Raw genomic sequence first — 22,580 nt, forward strand, 5'->3', positions numbered from 1 at the left:
TCTGTGGTTTGCGCGCCTGTGTGTCTGTGTGTCTGTGTAGAGGGCGTGCTGGTGCTGCTGATGCAGGAACGATGGCTGTTAATAGTCTAAGATAGTAGGCCGTGCCATTTGGTATTGATCGAAATACAGGTTTATTTTTTTGTCCAGAAACATTTTGATGGCTTTACAACTTGCTGACCTGAAACAGGCACTCAGTAGACAGCCGTGAATAAATGAAGGGCTGAATGAACAAAGAGATCCTCCTTGAACCTCCTTCTCATAGCCAACTGGATACTCAGCGCCTCTACTTGGGTGTTTCATTGGCATCCCAGACTTAATGTGTCCAAACTTAACTCACGATCGTCCCCTCCAGACCTGTCCCTCGCAGTCTTCTCCCATCGCAGTTAAGGGCAACTCCATCCTTCCGCTTGCCCAGGCCAGAGATCTTGGTGGCATCCTGGACTCTACTCTTTCTCTCATGTGCCACATCCTTCATCTGTTTTATAAGTGCACTATCCCATTCATGAGCATTTCCGCTCATGACCCAATCACCTCCCAGAGGCCCCACCCCCAAATACCATCACACTGGGCATTGGGATGTAACTATGAATTTTGGGGGGGCACGAACATTCAATCTATGGCACTGACTTCACCTCCTACTACTATCACCTTGGTCCTTCTGCTCCATCACTGGTCTCTCTGCTACTTCTTGACCATGCTAGCTACACTCCTGCCCTAGGGTCTTTGCACCTGCTCTTTCTCGGCTTGGAAGGCTCTTCCTCCAGGTGCCCATGTGGCTCAGTCCTCCACGTCCTACAGGTTCCCTTGCCAGCAAGGCTATTCTGACCACCTACTTAAAATTGTAACCCTGCCCACTCCAGCAAGCTATTCCTTCCTTGCTTTATTATTTTTTCTTTATTGCACTTACTGCTTTCTGATACATCTTTTCCTTATTTATTTATGCCTCTTCCCCTCTCCCTCACCCTGCTGGAAGGTGAGCTCCATGAAGGCAGTGACTTTTTTCCACTTTGTTCACTGCCATTATCTAAGCACCTACAACAAGGCCTGGCACGTGTGGTTGCTCGATCGACTATTAGTTGAATAAATAAATGGTTGAATGAATAAACGCAAGTGAGCCAAATTGTCAAATTAAAGTCAAGTTTTACTTTTCTGGAAACCATAACCAAATATAACCCAATGAAGCCCTAGCACCCGGGAAGGAGAAAGCTGTTATAAAAGGAATTAGGGAGTGAGCGGAACCTGAGTTTGAAATCTAGCCGTGTCACTTGAGAATGTGTGACCTTGGGTATTTACTTAACTGTTGTGAGCCCTCAATTTCCTCATTTGTAAAATGGGGATAATGGTTGGATCTCCCTTGTAGCTAGTTGGATGGAAACAATCAAAGCAATGATATAAAATGAATACTTACCACTGGCCTGGTTTATAGCAAGAGCTCAGTAAATGTTAGTAATGGTGGTGCGATTTTGTTGTCAACAGGGAAGACCTCAGATGTCAGCAGTGACTGTTGACCATGAGGAGGCAAATGCAATCTTCCAGAAGGACAGGCTCACTATTAAGAAAAAGCAAGGAGACGAGTCTTATCCAGCTCCTGCAGGCGCACAGTTCTGGGGTTGATCTTTAAAAAAATGAACATAAATTAATGGGAGCTGTTAACAGGAGAGTGATCAGGGTGAAAAGATTCAAAACCATGCCCCATGATGAGTACCAGCAAGAGGTGGCTTGTCAGCACAGCGCTGAAAAAGTTGTGGTCTTACAGCAGCAATTGGCTGATTTTTTCTGTGAAGGGCCAGAGAGTAAATATTTTAGGTTTTCCAGGTCATTTGGTCTCTGTCACAACTACTCAGCTCTGCTGCTGAAGTGTGAAAGCATCAGAGACAATATGTAAATGAATGGGTGTGGCTGTGTTTCAATAAAACTTTATTTACAGAAACAGGTGGAAGGCCAGATTTGGCCCCAGGGCTGTAGATGGCCAATCCCAGGGCTATAGGATCCTATCATGAGATGGCTGAAGGAATGTCTGAGAGAGGACTGGACTGTTCTGAGAGTCCTCAAGGGGGAGATGTGAGGCTGAAGGATGGAAAGTATAGGTCTATAGATTTTGTTCCCATTAAGGAAGATGTTTAACCAGCCAGAGCTTCTGGCTGAGCCCACTCCAAATGGACTGCACTGGCCAGAAGGCTGTGAGTCCTCATCCATGGATTTGTTCAGACAAAAGCTAGGGCAACTTGGCAGAAATGTTGGAGAGTGTATTCAAACATTGGGTAAGTGGTTGATTCAATTCTTGGGGACTTTCAAAAATCCCTGCTTATTGGGATATTGTAAGGTCTATGCATAGTGACATTCAGGGAAACAAAGTCACACATTTGGTACCTCTCCAATGAGTGGCTCATTGATATTTGCAGATTGAAGACGGTTTTGTCTTCTAATTATATCACCAAACAGATTTTGTGCACGTGTCCATGGGTGAAAACCAACAAGAATGTGTTGTCAACTTCATTTAGAATGTAATCCATCTCAGTACTTGTTTGCATCTCCCATGAAGACCCACACATTGACCGTAAACTGTAGTCACTGTCCTAATGGTAATACAACATGAGGAATGTACGAGAATTCATTTTCCATTTAGATGCAAGAATGGCAAGCATCTGGTACATGGCCTCCATTCCCCTCACTTCTTTGTATTTGAAAACATTGCTAATTTGATCTTGACTCTCTTTCTTCCTGAACTTTGGCTTCAAATAGTTAAGGTTCTAGAATTTTTGTAATAGGAATGACTTAGCGCCAGCTGCCTAATTGGAACAGGGGTGAGGATGTGGGATTGAAGCTGAATTATCTTAAAGAATGGAGGAGGAAATGTTGAGAACCCCAGATGCTCTCTCCCCAAGGACTCTCCTTGGTTCCCACAGCCCCACAGCCCCAGAATCCTTCCCAACCCATTGCTCCAGGCAGCTACTATCGATTTATTGGAGACGGCTATTTGTCTTCTTTGCTTTAGAAAGTTCAAGGGCAACAACTGACCTTTTCTATAACCTCCTAGAAGTTGGCCAATGGACAGTAGGTTGATAACTTGAGATTCTCTATTGAGCATCCTGCACAGAAAGAATCAGGAGGGTGGAATCTCTCAGAATCTTTGACATCATGACATCTTAACAAGCTACTGAAAGTGACTCAGAACTTTTGGGTCCACGCATATCTTTGGCTCAATAGCCTAAGCCATGTGCTGGCAAATGTAGGGTTATAGGTCAGTTATACTTGTTCACTTGAGCTTTTCTGTGTTCTAGGACCACCTGTGTTCAAGCCTAAGTGAGTCATAGGGCTGAAGTGAGACCTTTGGGAGGATGGGATTCTAGGGAGAGAGTTGGGGAACAGTGGTCTTAGCCATGTGTCCACACTTCAAGCTGGATATGGGGTGGAGGCAGGAAAGCGAGGATGGGAGTGGAGGTAGTAGTGAGTGCATGTTTGGGGAAGTGGGTGAGCCCAGGGGGAATACCTTTCAGGAGGGAACGCCCAAGGTTAGAGGATTTGGGGGTTGATGTGGAAATAGGCAGGATCTTGTCATAGAAAATGGTACTCAATGTCAAATCCCAAAGGTCAAGGTGACAATGTAAATGGTAGAATAGGCAACAAGACTAACCATTGGAAGGGTTGGTTGCGTGTTGGAATTAGGTATGATGGATGGATTAAGGAGGGCAGTTCTGAAGTAAGGCAGAGATGGTGAAGGTGCTTGTATCTGCATCTCACTGGGAATAAAATATGAACACATCATCATAGCCCAGGGTTTTCTAACCTTGGTGTTATTGACATGTTGTATGACATGAAGGGATTAGATGTATGTAGCTTAGTTGTATGACAAGAAGGGATTAGATACTTTTTTGTTGTGGGGGGCTCTCCTGTGCATTGTAGGATATTTAGCCACATCCCTGGCCTTTACCCACTAGATGCCAGTGGTACTCCCCTCTACCACCTTTATCACAACCATGAATACCTCAAGACATTACCAAATGTTCCTTGGGGGCAAATCGCCTCCCATTGAGAACCACTGCATAGCCGGCCAGGCCATGTCACACAGTCCCTGTTATAGGGTGTAGAGGAGACCTGCCAGTCCAGACTGGAAGGGAGCATCTGAAAAAAATGGAAGACCATGTGGGCCTGGAAATTTACTAATTTAAAAACTTAGGACAGGATCCCTCAGATCAAATGTCACCTTCCTGGGTTCCATCTTCCTGATGTAGAGGTTTGATCCCCTAGGATCCTGCTGTATGTCACACATGTTCCCAATAGAGCTGCTAATTTCTCGTGTTGTCAAGGTTTGCATGTTTTTACTCCCATAAGACTTTAAATCTCTCTAGGACAAGACTCTTTTTTCTTGTGTTCCCAGGACTTAGCATGGTTCTCGCTGTATAGAAGTTGCTCATTAAATGTTTTCCAAATGCATGAATGAACGAACGAATTAGTGATTTCAGGATTGCTCCCTGGACCTCCAGCACCACACACAGACAGGAGGCGGGGATCTTGAATCATCCACACGGAGCATATACCAGAGCTGGAAAATGATGAGTCTTTTCCTCTTCTGGAAAAACATAAGTCAGCCTAGGAATGAGGCTCCTGAGTCACTGAGGCAGAATGAACCCAGGGTGGGGCCAAGCGGGCTGAGCTTGGGTTTGGGACCAGGCCAGGGAGGCCAGGGAGGCCAAGTCAGCAGGTCTCACATCCTGAGAGGGACCCAGCCCCAAGTCCCGCTCCCCTCAGCACGGTCCATGGCAGCTGCACTGATGAGCCGCCCACCACAGCCTCACCCCTGACTGCTGCTGCTCTCCTAGCCCAGCAGCTGGGAGCACATCCATGGGCTAATGGACCTCTTGAAGGGGGGCCGAGCCAGGAGCCATCGGCACAGCTCCCTACCCCATAGTCCTCCTGAACCAGTGATTTCAATTAAAGGACCATTACCATGAAACCCTATCCAGCCCCAGCTCCCACCGGCCAGCGGGAGGCCTTTCTTCCCCCTGTCCCAGGTCCTGCTCTGTGGTTACCGAGCGGCCCTCTTACGGGGGCCCACCGCCTTCACTAAAACACAGCAGCTGCTGCTAATAAACAAACATATTGATCATACAGATATGGGATGTCAGGGACTTAATTCATGAATGAAGTGAGCTTTAAGAGTGCCCAGTGGGAGCTGGCTCCATTTAAAGGGCCGGCAGCTGCCCGAGCACTCTTGAGGTGGGCTCCAAGACAGGCCAGGAAGGGAGCCACTCTCTCACCCTTGTCCTGAGGTGCGCCTTGTTGGCGTGAAATGGAATCTTCTACTCCATGGATACCACCTTAGCTGGCCCACTCCCTTTCTCCTCTGGGACTCTCTTTGCAACTTGGAGATAGTCCAATGAGGCTGGGGTGTGCTCACGTCTGACAGAACAAGGGCTGGGGCCCATGTGGTGGACAAGGAGAAGAGGGCTCGCCCAGGCTCCTCTTGCCCTGGCTCTCGGGCTCCCTGCCCCGATGACGGTGATAATAGCCTTAGTTCTGGCAACTGATCTCCACCAGGACCTGCTGTCCCACAGGAGCAGATGGCACAAGAGCCCTGGCCCCCTGAGAAAGGGTCCACCTTGGGATGCCAGAGGTCTAGACATTCCTGAATTCAATCATCTCCAAGCCAGACAGACCACCTCCTTGTCAATTTTAGCGTACAGTCAATAGCAAAGGCTCTGGAGCCAGACTTCCATGCTTTGAATCCCAGCAATGCCGCTCACAAGCTGGGTAACCTCAGGCAAGTTTCTTAACCTCTCTGTACCTTATCTGTACAAAGGGAAAATTGTTGCTAAGGAGATTAAAATGAAGCAGTATGTGCTGTGCCTGCAAAAGTGCCTGGCACAGAGGAAGTGTTTAGTGACAGTCTTGCCCCCAGCCTCGGCCTGCTATGCTGGCCAGTGACCTCCACTGCATTCCTCACCCTTCATCCAGGGACCACTCAGGTACCCTTCCCACTGCTCCGATGGGTGGCTTCAGCACCTACCTTGTCCTAGCTACTAGCTGGAAGCCCAGGGTGGTTCCCAGACCTGGGCTGAAATCCAGCCAGCTGGAGCTTCCCAGGCTGAGCTTCTGACCCCTTCCACCCTGGACCACTGTCGGGGAAGGGCCAGTCCTTGAGCCCCTTTCTCCCCTTAGCTTTGTCTAGAGCTGCACTGACCTGGTATGGTAGCCACCACTAGACACATGTAGCTATTTAAATTTAAATTTAAGTAAATTAAAATGAAATAAGGGCCACCTCGTGGCTGAGTGGTTAAGTTCTCAGGCTCCACTTTGGCGGCCCAGGGGTTCACCGGTTCGGATCCTGGGCGTGGACATGGCACTGCTCATCAAGCTATGCTGAGGTGGCATCCCACATAGCACAACCAGAAGGACCCACAACTAGAATATACAACTATGTACTGGGGGGGATTTGGGGAGAAGAAGAAGAGGAGGAGGAGGGGGAGGAGGAGGAGGAGGAGGAAGAAGAATTTAAAAAAAGATTGGCAAGAAAAAAAGAAAATTAAAAAAATTCAGGTCCTCAGTCACTAGCTACACGTGGCCCCTGTATTGGACAGTGCAGATTATAAAACATTTCCATCTCTGCAGAAGGTTCTGCCAGTCCTGCTCTGGAGGTTGTATGACAAGAAGGGAAGCACCTTACCCTGTTCTTTAAGCCCTAGTGACTCAAAGTGAGGTCCATGGACCACAGCCTCGGCATTCCCTGGAAGCTTGTTAGAAACGTGGACTCTCAGGCCGCAGCCCAGACTGACTGAGTCAGGGTCTGCATTTTCACGAGGTCCCCACGTGGTTTGTGTGCATATTCAAGTTTGAGAACCGCTGCTCCAAGCCTGAATTTCCTGCCATGGCAAATGGGAATAATTCTTTGTAGGATTAAGTGAGGTTCCCCATATCCAGTTCTTGCCCAATGGGAAGTGAAGACTAGACCCCTCAGCCCACGTCATCTGCCCCAGTGGAAGGGCCGCCAGGCCTGCCTGTCATTGAGTTCTACCGCCAGATGTTTGTGGAGACTGGAGGGGACCACCTGTTATCCTCCACTGCTGTGGAGGCAGTGCTGAGGTTAGGCGGGGACCAGCATCTGCTCCCAGCTCCTGTGAATGTGTGCCTTCCAGAGCCCGAGCTGAAAAATCCCAAAGGCTTAGGGATGTGCATCAAACAGGTTCAAATTCAACACTGTGCTGGGGCGGGGAGGGGGTGCTGGGGACCCAGGGTAAAGAAAATGTCGTCTTTGGCCCACAGTAAAGTGATGGATAAATAAACAAACATTATTTTAATGCAATGTGGTAAGGGACAGGGAAGAGTAACATCCTGTGGCTGGGGGAACCAAAGATGCTTTGCCAGGGGACAGGGAGAATGCTAAGGAAGCTTCCTGAAGCCAGCAGCTCTTCAGTCCGGAAGAGAGGGTTGCAGAGCAGGGGTAGGCAGGGGAGACGTGGTGAGTGCAGCGGACAAAGGCAGCCTGCAGAACAAAGGGATGGAGTTCTAGAGCAAGCTGGGGGTGCAGGGAAGCACACGCTGTGCCCTTCTGCTGGAGGATGAAGGACCAGGGTGGGTGAGTGGGCAGTGAAGGTGGTCGAGGCTGGAGATGAGCGGGAGTTCAGACACAGGGTCATGTCCACCATGCTGAAACTATCCTGTAGTGAGAAAGCTCCAGAACGGCTTTAGGCAGAGCAACGATGAGACCACATTTGTGAATTAGAAAGATCACAGGAGCCACGTTGTGGAGAAAGAGCTGGAGGCAGGGAGACCCTTAGAGGTTAGTGTACAAGTTCAAGGAGAGAGGGTGCAGGCCTGGACACTGGCGGCTGGGCTGGGGTGGGGGTAGGGGGTAAGGAAGAAAAGCTTTAAGGACAGGCAGTTAAACATTACCCCCTCAGCTGTGCATCTCATTAATTTTGAATTTGAGATCACTTCTTTAAAGGCCTGAACTTAAGTTTACTTGTGCTCAGAAATCTTTCTTTAGAGAAGGTGTAAATCCTCAAATCTATCAGACACAGTGAAAGCTGTTTTCAGAGGAAAATTTATAGCCTTAAAAGCCTTCACTATTAATGAAGACCCCCTCCCCCCAAAAAAAGGAGTGATGCTAGGTAGTCATCTTAAGAAATTGGAAAGGAACGACTGAATAAACCCAAAGAAAATGGGAAAAGAATGTTAATAAAGATAAAAGCAAAGATTAACGAAATTGAAACTAAAGTATATTAGAAAGCATAAATAAAATTGAAAGAGTGTTCCTTGAAAAGACTAGTACAATAGATGAAGCAGTTTTGAGAGCCTGATTAGGGGGAGGGAAAGATATTAATGAGAGAGAAAACAGAGATGATATAAATTAATTGCCTCAGCAGGATTTTTGGGAGGAAATTAGAAATACAGTACTGAGATTCAAGAGACCCCAGCATTCTTCCTGCACAAATGACGGATATGGCAACCCTGCTCTGTGCTGAAACCTCCATTCCTAAAAGCCTGAGGATACCAGAAATATCTTGTCAATGTTGTTCTCTTTATGTCATAAAAAACATAGTGACTCACATGTATCTAGCTTTTTTTTCTCTCTATGCCAGACACTATGCTACCTACTGTGCATGGATTTTATTTTAATCCTTCCAACAATTGAACCAGGTGAATCTGGGCCTCTTATGAGACCCATTTTACAGATGAGAAAATCAAATTTAGAGTGATGGGGTAATTTGCCCCAAGCTCCTACATCTCTCAAGAGGTGGAGGCAGCGTTTGTCCGGGCAGCCTGACTCCTGGGCTGGTGCCCTTATGCTGGTTAACTCGTGCCTCTCCCCTGCATGACCCTGCCCTCGGCATGAGAGTGTTTGAAGGTATTAAGGGTGTAGGAGCAGTATTTCGGTGCCAGCCAGTGATGCTATGGGCCCTGGGTTCCAGTCATGGCTTTGTCACTTAGATGCTCAATTTTGGGGAGTTACTCAGCTTTTCTGGGGCTCAGTTTACTCTCCTTTAAAAGAAGGATGTTGACCTGGGCCCCTATGATTTTAAAATTCTTTTATGTCTTTCTTTAAAAATGCTTCATATTCAGACCTCATCACTCATTCAGACAAACCTCAATATTCAGTATCAATTAGTAAGATGTGGATGCTCTAGCACTATGCTTCTTACTCACCTTCTGTCATGAATGCCTTGGCATTCAACACAAACTGCCACACTAGGTAATGCACAGGGGTGTCATATGGCACTACTGCCCTTGGACCTGGCAGCCCAGGCTCCTGGCCTTCCTCTGGCTGAGGCCCTCCCCACGGGGCCAAGAGGGATACACCTACTGGAACACACACTCTCTTCTTGACCTCACCGTCTAGATGCCCTGAGTCCACTCCCAGGGCCTCTGCCCCTGGGCCACTTTTCCCAGGATGGAACCACCGGCATGTTTACCCCTGCCCCAAGGGGTGCCCTGGGGGTGCATGATGGGACTGTGGACAGAGCTTGGCTTTGCTGGTCTCGGACTCCACAGGCCCTTGTGGCGTGAGAATGAGTCTTGCTCTGCCATATGATACCTCAGGATTTGTTAGTAAGGGGAAATTTAGTTGCCTGGTAAGAGCTAAGCCTTAGCAAAGGACACCTATATATGCGAATGACAGGCAAAATGAGAGGTCACAGGACAAGTCAAGCTTGACTATTAGGGGCCTGGGTAAATTGACACACTTACAAAAAGAGAGTCCCTCAGAAGGAGGTCAGACTGCCTCAAAGAGGGAAAACCGTGTGGGGAAACCAGACCAACAGAAGCCTACCTGAGCTTCTGGTCTCACAACAGTTCACTCCCCTTGGCCCTGGCATGAAGCCGCCCAGAGCAATTCTCTGATGAGAATTTGGCCCTCCAAAGAGACGTGCCAGGACCCATTCACTCCTCCATCCATTCATCAGCAGATATTTATGGAACTCCTCCATGTGCCCGGGACAGTGGTGGGCAGAACCAGACCCCGTCTCTACCCACATGGACGTACAGCCTCCTGGTGGAGGCCGGTGTTGATGGAAGGGTTGTGTGGATAGATGCAGAATGATGATGCCTGAGGAGGGAAAGGTGCAGGGCGTTGTGAGGCTGCACAGCATGGGACCTGACCTAGCCTGGGCGTCCTGGGGCTTTCTGGAGGAAGTGGCATTTGGTGGCAGGACAATGTGTTTGCAGCCCCTGGGGTGGGCAGAGGCTGGTCTGGCTAGAGGTGAGATAGTAGGGGGAGAGAAGAAGCTGGAAGGTAAGCAGGGTCACAGGAGAAGAGGGAGCATCAGAGGACCCTTCTAGATTCTGGCTCGCTTAACCAGTTGCACGTGGGGCCATTCCCTGAGTTACAAGGACACTGGAAGGGGCGAAGGTCAGGGGTGGGGGTTTGGGAGAAATTGTTAGTTTGGTTTTGGACCTGTTGACCCTGAAGTACTTAAAAAATAATTTTGAAATAATTTCAAACTTAAAGAAGAGTTGCAAGAACAGCACAAAGAACTCTTGTGTCCCTTCTCCCAGACGCCCCAGTAGTTAGCATTTAATCACCTTTGTTTTGTGTGCCTGAACCACTACCCTGGACAAAGATATGCTCCTTCATTCCTGCCATGCAAGCCCCCAGGTCAGGAAGGAAACCACAAACCCCGTTCAGATTGCACCAACCATCCCAACTAGGTCTTTTCCCTTTCTAGCCCAAGGTCCCATCTGGGAACACCCATTGCATTTGATTGCCACATCGTTTCAATCTCCTCCAGTCTGGAACATTCTCTCAGTACTTGCCTGACCTTCATGTGCAGTTTGAAGAGTACAGGCCTTTCCTTCTGCAGGATGACCCTCAGCCTGCATCTGGGTGAGGTTGCCTTGTGACAGGACTCAGTTTTTTTGTCAGGTTTACTGAGGTTTAGTTTACATACAGTAACTTTCATCCATCTTAGTGCATGATTCTGTGAGTTCTGACAAATGCATGGTGCTGTGTAAGGACTGCCACAAGGAGTAAATGGAACGTTTCCATCCAGGGCTGGCTTCGTGGGCACGTGACCTGTGTAGTCGCATAAGGCCCTGTGCTTAGAAGGGGCTCGTGCTTGGTTTAATGCCATCCCGTCACTGTCTTGAAATTCTTAACAGTTTTTGAACAAGGGCCCTGCATTTTCTTTTTACACTGGGCCCTGCGAACTATGTTGCTGACCCCATTTTCCATCACTCCAGAGTTTCCTCCTGCTCCTTTCCAACACCCTTGGCAACAATTGATCTGTTTTCTGTTTTGCTTTTTCCTGATGTTGTTTAACAAACGTTTTGCCTTTTCCAGATGTCACTTAAATGGAATCATACAGTATGCAGCCTTTTGAGTCTGGCTTCTTCATTTAGCACAGTGCTTCTGAAACTCACCTCTGCTGTCCCGTGTGTCAGTAGTTGGTTCCTGTCCACTGCTTAGTATTATTCTATGATGTGGGTGTACCACAGTTTCTTCATTGACCAGTGGAAGGACATTTGATTTGTTTCAAATATTTGGCAGTTATGATTAAAGCCACAATAAACGTTCACATATAGGTTTCTGTGTAAACCATATGTTTTTATATCTCTTGAATAAATACTGATAATAAATAGGGTGGGGTTTCTGGGTCAAGCGGTAAGTGTATGTTTAACTTTAGGAGAAACTGCCGAACTCTTTTCCCAAGTGGCTGTACCATTTTGCATTCCCACTAGCGATGTCTGAGGGTTCCAGCTGCTCCACGTTCTTGCCAGCACTGAGTGTCATCTGTATTTTTTATTTTAGCCATTTCAGTAGGTGTAGAGTGATTTTATTTTGCATTTCCGTGATGACTAATGATGTTGAGCATCTTCTCACGTGCTTACTTGCCACCTGTATATCTTCTTAGTTACAGTGTTTGTTCAAATCTTTTGCCCATTTAAAAGTTGTGGTTTTTTATTATCAGTTTTTGAGGGTTTTTAAATGTATATTCTGGACACAAGTCCTTGATCAGAGCTGTGCTTTGTAAATATTTGTCCTGAAGTACTTTTGAGGCAGTGGTTAGAGCTGCGGCTCAGAGGAAAGTCCTAGGCTGGTGATATAAAATGTGGCTTAATTGGTGTATAAATTGAGATCGAAGATACAGGCACTGGTCCAATTGCTGAGGGAGAAAGAATAGCATTGAAAGAGGAGAAGGCATAAGACTGAACTTTTAGGAATTACAGAACTTAATAGCCAGGTGGAATAGGATGAGCTAGAACAGGAGATTGAAAAAGGGCTGTCCAACCTGTAGGAGAACCCCAGGAAAGTGTGAGGCCAGGGAAGACAAGAGAAAGGAGCGTTTCAAGAAGAAAAGAATGGTCAAGACTGTCAGACACGGTAGAGACATTAAGTAAGATGAAGACTGAAAAATATCCTTACCAGACTTAGCAACATGGAAGTCATCAATGACCTTATTTATGTGGAATGATGGAGCAAGGCTGGTATTTACCTTGTAGCTGGTGATACAGCCATGACAGTTGTTAGAATATTAAAATACTTATGTACTGATTGGTGAATAGCTACCACCCACATCCCCTAAATGGTGCCCCACCACCCCAGCATATTGGCTCTTTCCCTGGCTCATCCTCGGACCTCCCCACGGTCCAGTAACAAAGTCAACCGCCCAGGCAGCAGGGGGTCCCTGGGACTCTGCCAGAACCCTGTGGTTAGTTGATTGGTTTCCAGGCCATATTGGTAACTGCATATCTTGAATGTCATTGCTGGGTAGAAGCCATATTGAAATGGAGTGAGAAATGAATGGGGAGTGAAAAAACTGAGATAATAAGGAACAATTCTTTATAGAACTTTGTTTCTGAAAAGGAGGAAGGAGATAGGTAGAAACCGGAGGAAGATGAGAGGCTGGGCGGTGCGGGAGGAGATTGTTTTTGTTGTTCTTCTTCAGATGAGAGAGGCTTGAGCACGTTTAAATGCCGATGGGAAGGATCTTAACCTGGAGAGCTCGCTCTAGTCAGATAGATGCAGGCACTCCAGTCTGCGTGGACATTATGTTTACATGTTTTTCAATGTAAATTAATAAATTAGAGTCCAGTTTATATATTCATGTGAAGAACTGAGTTGATGTCAGTTGTCCCCAAATGGCAGATCAACTCTTAGTGTGTTGACGCATCAAGTTTCTCAGCCTCTCAGTTTGAGGACCAGGTGCTGGATTCTGGTAAATTTACTGGTGCAGAAGCTACCTTGGGAGAACCATTGGCCTCCAGTTAACCCTTCCTGGCATTGTCCCAGCCTCCCTGTTAGAGATCTGTTAGAACTTCTTAACACCTCCCACGCCAATCTGGGCCAAGCAGAAGCGCTGCCCAATTTCTGGGGCAAGCAATTGCTCCCTGTTGACCCTGGAGGAGGCTGAGTGTGTAAGTCATGGAGAATTGATACGATATGAACTCTGTCCCCAAGGAGCTCCTCTTGGAGAGGGACAAGGCAGTGCAAAACCAACTTGAGCTCATACAAGAAATCAGTCTTATGTGCCATCAGAAGGACTAACAGTGCGATGGGAGCCCAGAGCAGGGAGAGAGGCTCTGCTAGAGGAAAGGATTACTGTCTGCAGCATAACACGGGGGTCCTCGTCCCCGGCCCCACATTTCATCTCCTGGGACTCCACACACCCTCATTCACATTCCAGGCCCAAGAAAGTTGTCTCCTGGGATGGCATCTCTGGGCGAGTCCTTCCATCTGCCCAGCTGCACTGGGATTGGGGCAGACAGACATGTGGCATCTCTGGGACTTAGGACCTAATGGCCTTCCCTTCCCGTGGACTCTCTTCAGACCCTCCAAACACAAAAGTCCACCTCTGCCCTCCCTCTCACGGCTGATTTCTCTCTGCTTTAAGACGTCTACGCCTGCTTTAGAGACTCTTCCAGGGTTCACTCGCCAAGTCCTCCCAGAAAGCCTTTCCACTACCTCATTTTCTAGAAAGAGAGGGAGACGCAAGCTGCATTCCCAGTGGGGCATTTCGGTACAGAAAATATTTGCTTCGTCCCAAGGGGAGGCCAAGTTCCCTTTTCTGATTGAATTTTCTGTAGACTTTCATGTAGCTCTTTGGTCACACTGACTTACAAATTTTCAAGGTTTCCTTTCCTTTCTGGACGGAATTACCCTCGCTTTCCCCAGGTAGCAAAGGAAGGAGTTGAACCAGATGGTTCAGCAGGCCTCTTCCAGCTCTGCTGACTTACAAGCCTTTGTCCTTTGTGGTTTGTGTCCGCCCTGAGCCAAGGACACCCAGGCGCTGCCATACTCATTGCCCACCTGAAACAGCCGCCTACACAGGACGCCATCAAGGGAGGCCACCCCGGTCTTGCGGTGTTTCAATCAAGGGAGGCCACCCCGGTCTTGCGGTGTTTCAATCGCAAGGTTACAAAGTAAGGTTAATGGAAATAATGCCTCCTCATCGTTTTTAACCTTTCCGAATAATGCCTCTGCGCATAAGCCAGAGGTTTTTATTTTTAAATCAATTGTGCTTATTGCGCTCTTTGGAAAAATAAATGAGAAGCTGGGAAGAAAGGAGTGGGATCCAGGGTTTATTAAGACAAAGAGGTTGGAGTGGGGTGTGGGAAGGCGGTCCTGCTGAGCCTAGACAGCTATTGCCCGCGAGGACCGGGTTAGCAGCCGAAAACCCCAAGTGGTTGCTATGGGAGAAGAGAGTTTCTCACGCTGCAAAAATGTACCAGACACATGTGGGCACAGCAGCTGTCTTCTATTACCCTCAGGCGCCCTGTGATCCTCCATCCCCATCCCAGGGAAAATGGGGCCTTCGTCCCATGGAAAGGCTTTTAAGTCTCAAAGATCAGACGTCAGATCCAAGTTAAGCCACTTATTAGCTGTGTGGCCTTGGACGGGTCACTTCATGTCTCTTCTGTAGAATAGAGGGAGTAAGACCCACTGCATGGAGTTCAGAGGATCATGGGAACCATGGACACACTGTGCCAATGTAGCCGATGGCTTGTGTAGGGGCCCATGGCTGTGAAAACCTCATGTAGGCTCACGCCCAGGGTAGTGTATAGAAGTGTGGATGGTTGGGCCAAGGGCTGGCAACCTGAGAGAACCAAGTCAAGCTCACATAAGAGGGGCTGCAATCTCAGCTCAGACCCCAGTCAGATCTACAGCTGCCTTGGGCAACTATGTCATTCTGGTGACAGCACTTGGAACAATGGAAACTCCACTGTGTATGGCTCCAAGGTGTCCGTGCTTGGTTCTCAGTTGAGCCACAAAACACACACACACACACAAACACACATCATACCATCTGCCCTCAACCCCATCTCACCACTCAGGACCTCACACTGCTTTTCAAAACCCACTTTCACTTCTTAAAGGAGAAGGAAAGGGAACTCTTTCTATCAATTGCATGGGGAAACCATGCAGAGGGTGGTCCCTATTAGACTCTGTACTGGGGCTTGTTCATTGTTACTAGCTATATCACTCTACTTAAGATAACACCCACCTAATGCGTGGCTCAGAGCAGGCTCTCCAACAGGCCCATTCGCTTTCCCTGGCCAAGCCCTTAGCTTCTTCTTTTGGCTCCTATAGACCTTGATATGAATAGAGATGGTTATTTACCAACCTGGGCCTCAGAGATGGCAAAGAGGTCTTACTGGAGAGGCCACACCCTCAGTTTCATCCCAGTGATCTGCATTTATCTGTCTTTAGCTCTTCTCTAGGGCTCTCTTATTTGTGACCCATGCCCTAATGGACCCAAAGGCAGAAGAGTGGAGCGAGGGAGAAGGGATGCAAAAAATAACTGTTTCTTCTTGCTCATCAGAGATTATTCATGAGGTTTGATCCATTGGACTCAGGGTCATTTTCATCCCCTGCCTGGTAAGAGAGGTGAGGGTGAGGGCAGACTTAGGATGGGGGAGCAGATGCTCCAGGGGTGAGAATCTGAAGGGAGAGCTCAGAGGCCTGGGGCAGTGTTGAAGGTCCCACAGAGGCTTCTGATTGTTCTGGGGATCAAGTTCTTTTTCTTAGATTCTCTTCACAACACATGTATGTCCTCGGTGTACCATCATTCCATCCTACATCATTGACGTCGCCTGGAGTTGTATGGCACGGCAGCCCTGACGCTCGCCACCACTCAAGCTTTGGCTGCCATAGCCATCACTTTGTGAGTCTGCCGTTCCTGCCTGCTGTATGGTTAAGCTTTGTGCCTGGAATGGTTTTTCACATCTCATATCAAAACTTGTTTTCTAATATTTATGCCATCCTAGAACTCCAAACTCATACAAGAAGTAATTTCACGTGTCTAAAAGACATTTATGGCTCAACTCTACCCAGACAAATGACCATCTTACTGATTGGGGCAGACACTGCTGGTTGCCTAGCTAACAGAGCTCTCTGCATCTCAAATCTTTCCTTGTTGGTAGAGCTAGCCTTCTGCTATAAGTGCCAATGTCACATACTCACTTTCCCAGGCTCCCTTGCATCAAGAGTATGGACAATGAGATCTAGTCTTTGCCAATGAGACCTAAGAGGAAATATGCAGGGAGGTTTCTGAGAAATGTTTTCCTCCCTGATAAAAAGAGATACATGAGGATAAAATGTGCCTTTTTCTTACTAGCAATATGGTTGTGTAAGGATATGATGCCTGGAACCACAGCAGTTATCTTGGGACCATGAGGAGACAAGCCTGAAGAAAATTGGTAATGATGGAAGAGTGGAAGGAAAGAAAGCTTTGTTCTTTGATGACATTGTTCAACCACTAGATAGACCTCTGAACTTTCATGCTCTGTAACTTGTTAGGTTTGGCAATTAAATGCCCTTCTCGATTAATCTGTATTGGGTGTTCTGTTACATGCAGCCAAAAGCATCGGAACTGATACATATTCACCCTCCCATCTACCACCATGAGTGTGGGGAACTGCATGGTGGGGGGAAAGGAGCAGTGGGTGGGTTAGGACTCTAGCTATTAGTTCCAGCTCTTCTACCACCTTCTTTTGGTGATTCAGGGATTAGTAGGAAATAGTTTAGAGGGTCAGACTAGATCCCAGTCTTGATGAAAACTGGAGTGGTCACGAACCAGGCACCAGGGCACAAGGTCACTGCCAGTGTGCTGGGCAGAGAGGGTACAGCATTACCCCCTTGAAAGTGTCCAGAGAGTTACTCTGACCCCATGCCCACTTAGTCTATACCACCTCTAAAAGTCCTTCTCATGTGAGCGGAACAGAGATCTGAATAAGCTGTGTGGCTGGCTCTTCTTGGCTGAGGAACTGGCCAGGATGAGCCTGCAGTTGGCAGGGTTCGGAACCCACACAGGACACGGTGGAAATCTGAAAGGCTTAACTGGGGTGTGGTCTGAGACTATTGGCTGAATTCTGATCTTTGCTTTTTGAATTTTTCATGCTCTCCCTGCCTTCCATCAAGCTGGCTAGGCAAAGGATGTCTATGTCATACTTTGTCTGCTCAGGCTCAAATTACCCTTTGAGGAAACATCCTTGTCTAGAGCAGGAGCCCTCACCACAAAGGGCTTAAAATCCCATCGGCCAAATGGAGAATATCTTTTGGAATCAGAATATTAGAACCGAGGACGCTGAGGCCCAAATAGGGATAGACCATTTTCTAAGGTTACCAGCTGGTTAGTGGAACAGCCTGCCTTGAGTCAGTGTCCTGGATGCCCAGTTTAGAGCATCCTATATGACACTAAATAATACACAGATCCATGTCATGGGTGTCCCAAAATAGCTGAAAGAAAGTCATGGGAAAGTGTGTTGTGAAAGTTGGGGCTGAGGGCAGACAGAGTTGTCTAAGTGTCTTACCCTCTCAGACTCTATAACTTTCTAAGACTTGAGCTCAAGCCACTGGGAGAAAGATGGCATCAGAGCTTGTGGTTCTCAGACATACACACGAGAGGCCCTCGGGTTTTGATGGGTGCCTCACTTTTAGGATTAAGTTTTACAAGATGACAGTGGCTCCAATTTGCTGTGGCATGGATGAATAATTGCCCTCTGGTATTTTCTGAAAATCAGACATCACTCATTGGTGTGCCAGTCTTGCCATGAATTCTGGTGATGATTTTCGTTTTCAGGAGCTGTACATACGATAGGGAGCTGATGGGATCTTTCACCTGTTGGAGTGTTTTATAGACTGAAATAATTCAAGAACTGCTGTCATTCTTTGTGCTTTGTAGGTCACTCAAAAGAAAATATAAGGACCAAGGAAGCAATCCATATTTGTCAGGCAAGGAGCGGACCTGGTGTTAAGAAGTCCTCAGGGGGGGGCTGGCCCCGTGGCCGAGTGGTTAAGTTCGCGCGCTCCGCTGCAGGCGGCCCGGTGTTTCGTCGGCTCGAGTCCTGGGCGCGGACATGGCACTGCTCCTCAGGCCACGCTGAGGCAGCGTCCCACATGCCACAACTAGAAGAACCCACAACGAAGAATACACAACTATGTACCGGGGGGCTTTGGGGAGAAAAAGGAAAAAATAAAATCTTTAAAAAAAAAAAAAAAAAAAAAAAGAAGTCCTCAGGGGGATAGGTTGAACTCTGAGTGACTAGAATAACTGACTGCAGTGTGCTTTGAATACGGATGGCCTGCATCTGCCCGTGTGGCATGTATATACATGCCACACAGTCATGTGTCTTATAACAGGGTAGCACCACCCAAAAACTTGCACCTACACCTGCACGAACACCCAGACCTGGGACGCAGTGTGGTGTAGAGGAAAGTACGCAAACCCTAGGGTTAAGCAAACCTGGGCTCCAATTCCAGCTCACCAGCTGATTGTCTGGAGCTAATCTCTTTCCTTCTCTGGGTCTCAGTTTCTCCATCAGAAAAATGGGGATAATTACATCAACCCCTCGAGGATTTTGTAAAGATTAAATGAGATCACTTATGAAAAAAGTGCATAGCATATAGTAGGGCCTCAGTGAATGCCAATTTCTTTCTTCTTTCCTTTTCCCTCACAATCTGCCTGCTGTTCTGGGAAATGTGATTCTGCCCCCTGGAAGTTCTGCAGGCCATAAACTTCACAGTCACGCAGTAAAGACCCAGGGCAGCGACCGGAGAAGATGTGGGGAGCATCTTCCCATCCCTTAGGCAGACACATCTGCTTCTCGATGAACAGCAATCACATCTCTCTTTTCCCCAAAGGGAGCCCGACTTCTGAGACCTTTTTAGGTATTGGGTGTCAGGGTAATAATAGTAATAGCTTCCGACTCTTGCGTCTTCACTATGTGCCAAGCATGCGTTAAATGCTTTATGTGCTTTCTTACCCTGAGCCTGTTGATGATGCGAGAATGGGCAGCATCAGCACAAGGAAACCCAGGCCTGGAGAAGCTAGGTTGTAAGCCCCAAACGAAACCTTCGCTCTTAATCGAAGATCCCGGTAAAATGTATGGGCTATGTCCACCTTTTCATCGATGCGGCATGCACGTGCATTACAAGTGTTGTCAGTGCTGCAGTGGCATTGATAATGTGCATTTTAAAATTTCAGGCTGTAGCGTAACTCAGATAGCTTTTAGATAATGTTTGCCTCCCCCTCCCCGGGGCTCCCCGCGTATTAAAATGTATGTTTATAAATTGTAGATAAGTGCCACTCAAAGTGTGGGCCTAGCTTCACTGGGGAATCCTGCTAGAAATGCAGATTCTCAGGCCCCACCCCAGATCTGTGGAATCAGACTGAGGGGTAGGTCCAGGCATCTGTGTTTTGACAGGTCTCTAGGTGGCCAGAAATGCGAGAAGCACTGGTAGGGATATTTCTTTGAGACACTGGCCATTCAGCCTTGCAAGAAAATGGAGAATTTAAACCCATCTTCCCCTGATTGGCTCAGTCAGCTGGTGGGAGGTTCCTGCATTGTGCTGAAGGCCTTATCATGCTCCTGCTCTCCGAGAACCCAGGACAGACCTGTTATTTTGCTGAGAGCTGATAAATGAAGAACGAACCATTCCTTTCTTTTTTGCCTGAGCTGCTCTCCATACCCCTTTCATCCAGCGACAATGGCAGCAAGCATGGCCTCGCTCTGAAGATTTAAATACTCAATTAATCAATGGAATATTCCATTAGCGGGATAATCAGTTGCCATTGCCCTGATCTATAGTTACATCTCAGCTGGGCCTCACAAATTGATTCCTGATGAAGTTCTAATTGACTGGACCATCTGATAAAGGGCCAGTTGGAGTTTATTGAAATAGCCGGTGAGCAGTCCCCGGGGCCGGAGCCTTTCTTAAGGGAAGGCAGGGGTGGGAAGAGGGGCAGAGGAGCATGATTTATGCCGGGTTCTCACTGCATCTTCTCTCCAGGACAATGTTTATGGGTCCCAGGTGAGGGATGAGCGCTCACAGCTGGAGCACGGGGACGAGACAGCTGCTCTGAGCCTGTCCCCAGCTCTGGGCAGCAGGTGGCCAGAATGAGGTTTGCCCAGGAGCCCTTGGGGCGATGGTTCTCAAACGTGAGTGTGCTTAAGAATGACCCAAAGAACTTCTTAGAATATGGAGTCCAGGCCCTAGTCTCAGACATTCAGACTCTCTGGGTCTGGGGCAGGGCCTAGGAATCTGCATTTAACCCATTTCCCATTGATTCTGATCCTGGGGATCTCTAGACCTCCCTTTGAGAAATACTGGCTTAGGAGCTGGTGGCTTGGAAGTGACTGTGTCCCCACGGCTCTGCTTCCTTGGGGAGAGTCTTAACTCTTTGTGTGTGGGGACAAGTGTGTATGAGTGCTGTCAAAGGCTCCCGACTTCTTCGTTGCCTGGCACCCCTTTCATTATTTTTTCACTTGTTTTGAGTGATTTTCTGTCCAAATAATTTATGTTTAACCACTCATAGACTTTCCTTCACATTTTGATTACTCAAAGACATAGATAACAAAGTATGTAATTAAAACAGTATAGTGTCATCTTTATTTGTCTCATTCATTCATTCACTGACTTATTCTCAGACATCTTTTAAGGATTATTATGTGGCAGGCATTGAGGATATCTTTTTTAAGAAAGTGAAAACAGCCAAATACATGCTTCCCAGTTGCAAGGAGCTCCTACTCCTTTGGGGAGACAGGCAGGAAAATGAAATGTAGCACTGAAGGTGAGTGCGGGACCCCTCTATGGGACCATGGTAATTTAGTAGGTTTTGTTGCAGGAAAATATATGATGCCCATTAGGTTTTCTGGAAATTTGAAAATAGTTCCCAGTTCCCTGAATCTATCCTTAAGAATTCCCCTGGCCCGGGGAGTCCCATCAGCTAAAGATGGCCCTGGGTGGTCCATGAGTGAACCCAGGGAATGGCTTCCCTCAGCTCTTCCTGTGGGGACCTGCAGGCACTGGGTGGTCTCAGGGGGCTCAATTTAGCTATAAATGATCCAGAGCTCTGTGGATCTAAAAAGGAGCTTGGCCTTGTCCCTATTGTGGAGGGAAGTCGCTGGAAGTTTCGCGCTGAGGAGGGCCACAGACAGATTTCAGCGTTCTTCTTTCCTCCATTTTCTGTTTCTTCTTTGCCTTCTCTCTCTCCTGCTCTCTTTCTTCTCTCTTAGTACACTGTGTTTTTGTATATATGCGGCTTTAATTTGTGTTTAGATATAAACGTTCAATGTTCTTTCTGTTAAAATACACTCTGGTGTTTTGGATGACGTGGGGCAGACTTTAGAGCCTCAGAGAATGAGTCTTGATCTCGCCCCGGGGCTGTTGAATGTTTTAATTCCTTTAGACACAGCCCCGCCCCAAAGTGCCACGGGACCTGTTTGGTAGACGAAACCTTTAGTGTGGTTTAACATCCTGGTCCCATTTCCTTTGTCATGATGTTCTGCTTGTGACAGAAACTGCCAACTAGGTCAGAGAATTTTCCCTGCCATGTCTTCACTCACTTACTGTTTATTAAGTGGCTCCTACGCGTGAGGCACCATGGGAGATGTGACTGTCGTTAGGATGTGGTCTTGGCCTTCAGAGGTCTGTAGTCTAGGCTAGTGGCACCCAAGTGGGTGTGGATCCTGCTGGCGGCACTGGGGATAACCTGAGGTGGGATATGAACTCGCGTTGAAGAGCTGACTCACTCACTGGGGAAGGTGTTCCCTTTTGGACTCTTGTACAATCCTTAGGATTATTTTAAGGTGAAAGTCTCAGTGTGGTATCAGCTCCCTTTTAACGCCTCCCCAAGACTTGCTAATCTCCCTTTAAATAGAGAAAAAATAGCAAGCCTCAGACAGCTATGGATACTAGCTGGATAGTATTAAATAATATTATCAGGTTTTCATTGTATTTATTTTCTATTTGCGACAAGTGTGATGGTTAATTTTATGTGTCAACTTGACTGGGCCACAGGGTGCCCACACATTTGATCAAACATTATTCTGAGTGTGTCTGTGAAGATGTTTCTGGATGAGACGAACATTTGAATCAGTACAGTGACTAAGGCAGATGGCCATCCCTGGTGTGGGTGCGCCCCATGCAATCAGCTGAAGGCCTGAAGAGAACAAAAAGGCTGACCCTCCCTTGAGTAAGAGGGAATTTTCTCCTGTCTGACTGCCTTGAGCTGGGACGTGGGTTTTTTCCTGCTGTTGGATTTGAACTGAAACATCAACTCTTCCAGTGTCTCGAGCCTACAGGCTTTTGGCCTGGGACTATCCCATTGATCTCCTGGTTCTCCAGCTCGTCAACTGCAGATCTT

General features: G+C 47.5%; 1 long non-coding RNA gene across 2 annotated transcripts in view; it reads left to right on the forward strand.

Annotated features, from left to right (window-relative positions):
* Positions 1-18,441, forward strand: part of LOC139083131 (uncharacterized) — a 67,289-nt gene extending 48,848 nt beyond the window's left edge. For both annotated transcript variants that reach the window (XR_011539703.1, XR_011539701.1), the window contains exon 9: positions 18,117-18,441. This is a non-coding gene — a long non-coding RNA (uncharacterized lncRNA). The remainder of the gene's footprint in view (positions 1-18,116) is intronic.
* The last annotated feature ends 4,139 nt before the right edge of the window (positions 18,442-22,580 follow it).

The sequence above is a fragment of the Equus przewalskii genome, chromosome 1 (assembly GCF_037783145.1).
Source record: "Equus przewalskii isolate Varuska chromosome 1, EquPr2, whole genome shotgun sequence".
In the NCBI taxonomy this organism is placed as follows: Eukaryota; Metazoa; Chordata; class Mammalia; order Perissodactyla; family Equidae; genus Equus; species Equus przewalskii.